General features: G+C 34.2%; 5 non-coding genes across 5 annotated transcripts; 2 read left to right on the top strand and 3 right to left on the bottom strand.

Moving 5' to 3' along the window:
• Positions 1 to 874: 874 nt before the first annotated feature.
• On the bottom strand, positions 875 to 946 carry TRNAP-UGG (transfer RNA proline (anticodon UGG)). Its single transcript has one exon. It is a non-coding gene; the product is annotated as a tRNA-Pro (tRNA).
• A 720-nt stretch (positions 947 to 1,666) lies between these two features.
• TRNAP-UGG (transfer RNA proline (anticodon UGG)) lies at positions 1,667 to 1,738 on the bottom strand. Its single transcript has one exon. It is a non-coding gene; the product is annotated as a tRNA-Pro (tRNA).
• Positions 1,739 to 2,363: 625 nt separating this feature from the next.
• On the top strand, positions 2,364 to 2,435 carry TRNAP-AGG (transfer RNA proline (anticodon AGG)). The gene has a single exon. It is a non-coding gene; the product is annotated as a tRNA-Pro (tRNA).
• Positions 2,436 to 3,070: 635 nt separating this feature from the next.
• On the bottom strand, positions 3,071 to 3,142 carry TRNAP-AGG (transfer RNA proline (anticodon AGG)). The gene has a single exon. It is a non-coding gene; the product is annotated as a tRNA-Pro (tRNA).
• An 818-nt stretch (positions 3,143 to 3,960) lies between these two features.
• On the top strand, positions 3,961 to 4,032 carry TRNAP-CGG (transfer RNA proline (anticodon CGG)). Its single transcript has one exon. It is a non-coding gene; the product is annotated as a tRNA-Pro (tRNA).
• The last annotated feature ends 1,895 nt before the right edge of the window (positions 4,033 to 5,927 follow it).

Genomic DNA, 5,927 nt, shown 5'->3' with positions numbered 1-5,927 from the left:
CTTTTCAGTGGGGCCAAAACGAGGCATCGGCCACGTTTGGGATTTATTATCTCCAATGATCTAAATGAACTTCACCAATCGACCTGTGCAATACGGGTTAGGCATGATGTCACATTTGATGAATTAAGTATGTATTGGGACCGGCAGTGCTGATATGGCGGGGATGAGCAAATAACATGGAAGTAAAGCACTGATATTTGCGTGTAATGGTGCTGATGCGAATCGATGAAGTAAATCTATTGTTGATCACTCTGTAAAGTAAAAAAAAAAAAAAGTCGTTAAAATAAAACAAAAAAATATAAAAACAAAACTCCCAAAATTATCCAATTAAAAAAGACATTGGTTGAATGAGAAACGTGAGAAGCAGATGAGTTTTATTTATCAATTTAATCAATTTAAAAACGAAAATGTGTAAGGTATATTCAACAGACAATTAGATTTAAAAAAAAGTTTTCATTAATTTATTAAAAGTTAAATTTAAAGTTAAGCTTGAAAAATGTTTAATGACCTGAGAAGACTTGTAAGAAAACTAAAAGAATTACAACGTATTGAAAATAGAATTATTTTACATTGGCAGTCAGTAAGGCCAAAATTAAATTTTGCGACAATTTATTTATTTATTATAAAAAGGAGGTATAACGGTAAAATACAACAAATATCTACTGTGGGCACATTATGAAGAACACCCACCTTGAACAGACTCAATATAAAAACAAGAGTTTCAACTGCCGAGGGCGCATCATCCTTGTGGTAAAATTATAATGAGATTGAAGAGAACAAACACTTACATACGCTAAACAATCTCTGATGTAGATTAAATAGTGAAAAAAATATCTATTATAATTAAAATAAATCATGAAAGTTGAAAAAAATTGGGCTCGTCCGGGAATTGAACCCGGGACCTCTCGCACCCAAAGCGAGAATCATGCCCCTAGACCAACGAGCCCTACTGAAGGTACATTTAAATTAAGAATCAACATATCGATTTTTTTTTTAGATTTACGCATTTATTAATTCATTAGATATTGCTTTAATACTGTGTATACAGTCTACATTTGAGTTAATTTATTGATAAGTTATACACTGAGAACAACAGAAGAATGTATTGTTGGATAACTAATACATTTCCGATCATAGCCTACTGATTGAAACAGGCAGACATACAAACACATGTCTCATTTCGCAGAGACTCAATATAAAAAGATATTTAAAAACATAGATTTGCCCAATGATCGATTTTGTATTGAATTAATGGGGAACATATTCTTTGGAAGTGTCTGTCTCGTGTATATACATAGACTCTAGACCTAATACATGCAAGAAAAATTGAATTAGAATAGATAACATGTATAACTGAAACTCCGCTGAAATATCATCTTTTTACTCTGTTTTGCTATTATTTTGGGTACAAATTGTGTAACTTTGTATTGTGATCAGACGTGCAATAAGTACTTACGGCGAAAATAAAAAAAAACACGGTCAATTTAAAAACGAAGTAAGCAACTATTTAATCACGGAGGGCGCATCATCCTGTCGAGTGATAAAAATAATTCTAATGAGATTAAAACGAACAAATAATTACATTTAAACTGTATTGAAATGCTACATAATTGGTGAAAAGAATATATTTAACCAAAAGTAAACATAAAATGTTTCAACAAAAATCGGGCTCGTCCGGGAATTGAACCCGGGACCTCTCGCACCCAAAGCGAGAATCATGCCCCTAGACCAACGAGCCCTGTCGAAAACTAAACGCAAAAATTCAGTTGATATTAATTTGTCGCGCGAGGAATGTGTATTTGAATGGAAAGTTCGATGAAATCTTTACGTTTTTTCTACTATTGTTTTACGCTTCTGTAAACACATCACGCAACGGTTGTTATACATCAACGATATCCGAGAAAACGATTATCACCCTGTCCTCTTGTGGCAATATTCTGCATCTAGCTCATTGCAGATATCAGTCCACGTTGTTCAAAGAATAAAAAAAAAGCGTGTGAAACCAACAGGTGAAACTATGCATTGAATAATTTTACTGTATTTCGATGATCAGATTGTGGTTATTTTCGATTTCTGAATGTGCAGTAACGTCGTTTTGTTTTTTCTGTATGTTATTTCTATCTAAACTTTCCCCTCCCGCAAGATATAATGGTTCGCCCCATCCTATGGCCATCGTTATACAAAATGTACCAATTTCCCATGCAGCCATAACAACATACTCTCAAAGCGCTTATTATAATAGAATCGAAGCACTGTCACTTCATTTAAACCATTATTTGATGTCACTATTCGATATGACAAAAGGGACAAAAGTGAAATTATCCACGGACACTAGCATTGTGCATTTCATCTCAAGTCCGTGAGGCTCGTTGGTCTAGGGGCATGATTCTCGCTTAGGGTGCGAGAGGTCCCGGGTTCAACTCCCGGACGAGCCCATTTTTTAAAGTTATCAAGCTCTCAGTTTGCGTTAGCTACTTCGTACTCAGTATATACTATAACCATTTCAGCGATATTCACTCGTATTTGCTCCAGCACAATCCAGTTCCGTCGTTTTTTTACGACACACTGTACGGATCCTTACGTGACTGGTAGCCCGCATTGACCACATAAAACATGATGTAGTGTGTATATATTACATATGTCTATTTATGGAAGTATACCTTCTATATCGTTTATGACGTAGTCCCCGAATAACATGTGTACCGTTTCCCAAAACAACAACAAACAGCATCGCGTCATGACACGATGAATATATTGATCATGTCCAATTCATACCATCGACATTCGACTCTGTTCCGAGTCAGGGGAATGCAGATCCCTAGAATGGACCACACGGCCCAAATCTACCGCCGTTCTCCTCAATTAAGTGTACATGTATTATAGACTTGCAAAGAATCTCTTGTTTAATTTTATGTGTTTTTTAATAAAATAAAATATGGGAGTGTATAAATGGCGAAAACCGGGTTTACATACAACAATATTCACGGTGTGACTGAGTAGGAGCATCACATGTCGGTTAGTTACCAATGCTCAACAATACCACTTTCAGTGGTGATTTTAAACAAAAAAAGGGCTCGTCCGGGAGTTGAACCCGGGACCTCTCGCACCCTAAGCGAGAATCATGCCCCTAGACCAACGAGCCATACGAATGTAACAAAAAATTCAAGCGCTTCTGACTGTACGGGTGCCAAATTTATTTCATTTTATAAATACTGGTGTAATTTAAAAACTATCATTCTGTGAGCACATATTAGACACTACCTTGTGCCAGACACGTAACCGAATCGAAGACGAAATAAACTTTATTTAATTTGTAAAACAGGAGAGAAAATTTGTATGAGAGAGTGGGGCTGACATCTGGATCACTTTAAAGACCAAGGAAATTAAACCAAATTTATAACATTTATGAATATTCTATTCTATTCTATTCTATTCTATTCTATTCTATTCTATTCTATTCTATTCTATTCTATTCTATTGATTTGAACCGACGAAAAGTAATGTTTTCTAAAATAAATCCATATTTACGACTATGCTGGTCCAATTTAACTTAACAAATACAAACATGGTCTTCACAACTTGAAAATACAAACCTAGTTCCCATGAACCTTACATATATCTTTGACACAATATATTAAAGGGAGTTGGTCTTCGCGCTACGCATGCGCGAGATATGGGTTTCATATGAGCTGATGGCGACTTTCACTGTTGCGCCCTATGCGCAGATATAAACTGAGACCTTACCAAGCTTTACTTAGGTGTGTTTTTAGGTATCGAAGGAGTCATCGGCAAGTCATACTTGTGATTCCCATTAGAACAGCGCATTGGATCGTGGGAAAATCAATTAAAATTAAAACAAATGTCGCACATGCGTGGTGTGACAACCAACGACCTTTAAAATTTAAACAATTAAAATACAGCGTACATTGATTTACGCTTTATCTCGGCAAACAATGGTCTGGCTCGTTGGTCTAGGGGTATGATTCTCGCTTCGGGTGCGAGAGGTCCCGGGTTCAATTCCCGGACGAGCCCTATAAATTTTTAATTAATTCAGGAAAATCGTTTTTCACGTTGACTACTTGAATATGTATTGCGAGTACAACTAGGTCAACGATATGAGTTCGTCTTGACATCCACTATATATTTTTATCAATCGGGTAATCAAATCATTTTAGTTCCGTCACATTTGTCACATATAAACCTCACATATATTCACCCAAACTGATATTTATGAACCGGGTGTGAACGTGAACAAGACAAATTTATATACATATGGATGAAACTGGCAGCAACTTGATATCCAACTGACGTGTATAAATCCATACCCTGACATTTATAAATCTGGTATCTGTAAAAACTGACTGATTTATACATCTGACATACAAACCTTAATATCTCTGAGCATAATTTATGTAAACTTGCCCTTTATACAATTGACATATATATATCCCTGTCCTATATATTCATGACATATTTACACCTGTACTATATATCCTTGACATATAAACCTGTCCTATATATTAATGACATATATAGACCTGTCCTATATATTCTTGACATAATATCGACATATATAAACCTGTACTATATATTCTTGACATATTTACACCTGTACTATATATCCTTGACATATAAACCTGTCCTATATAATAATGACATATATAGACCTGTCCTATATATTCTTGACATATTTACACCTGCTTTAGAACAATTGACATATATAGCTTGTCCTATAAAATATTTACATATATAAACCGGTCCTATATAATCTTGACATAATATCGACATATATAAACCTGTACTATATATTCTTGACATATTTACACCTGTCCTATAAAATCTTTACATATATAAACTGGTTCTATATAATCTTGACATAATATCGACATATATAAACCTGTCCCATATATTCTTGACATATTTACACCTGTCCTATATATTCTTGACATATTTACACCTGCCTTAGAACAATTGACATATATAGCTTCGGGTGCGAAAGGTCCCGGGTTCAATTCCCGGACGAGCCCTATAAATTTTTAATTAATTCAGGAAAATCGTTTTTCACGTTGACTACTTGAATATGTATTGCGAGTACAACTAGGTCAACGATATGAGTTCGTCTTGACATCCACTATATATTTTTTTCAATCGGGTAATCAAATCATTTTAGTTCCGTCATATTTGTCACATATAAACCTCACATATATTCACCCAAACTGATATTTATGAACCGGGTGTGAACGTGAACAAGACAAATTTATATACATATGGATGAAACTGGCAGCAACTTGATATCCAACTGACGTGTATAAATCCATACCCTGACATTTATAAATCTGGTATCTGTAAAAACTGACTGATTTATACATCTGACATACAAACCTTAATATCTCTGAGCATAATTTATGTAAACTTGCCCTTTATACAATTGACATATATATATCCCTGTCCTATATATTCATGACATATTTACACCTGTACTATATATCCTTGACATATAAACCTGTCCTATATATTAATGACATATATAGACCTGTCCTATATATTCTTGACATAATATCGACATATATAAACCTGTACTATATATTCTTGACATATTTACACCTGTACTATATATCCTTGACATATAAACCTGTCCTATATAATAATGACATATATAGACCTGTCCTATATATTCTTGACATATTTACACCTGCTTTAGAACAATTGACATATATAGCTTGTCCTATAAAATATTTACATATATAAACCGGTCCTATATAATCTTGACATAATATCGACATATATAAACCTGTACTATATATTCTTGACATATTTACACCTGTCCTATAAAATCTTTACATATATAAACTGGTTCTATATAATCTTGACATAATATCGACATATATAAACCTGTCCCATATATTCTTGACATATTTACACCTGTC

This window comes from Saccoglossus kowalevskii, chromosome 1 (assembly GCF_978046115.1).
Source record: "Saccoglossus kowalevskii chromosome 1, keSacKowa6.1, whole genome shotgun sequence".
In the NCBI taxonomy this organism is placed as follows: Eukaryota; Metazoa; Hemichordata; class Enteropneusta; family Harrimaniidae; genus Saccoglossus; species Saccoglossus kowalevskii.
The sequence above is the reverse complement of the archived record's forward strand: the minus strand, read 5'-3'. Positions and strand labels throughout refer to the sequence as shown.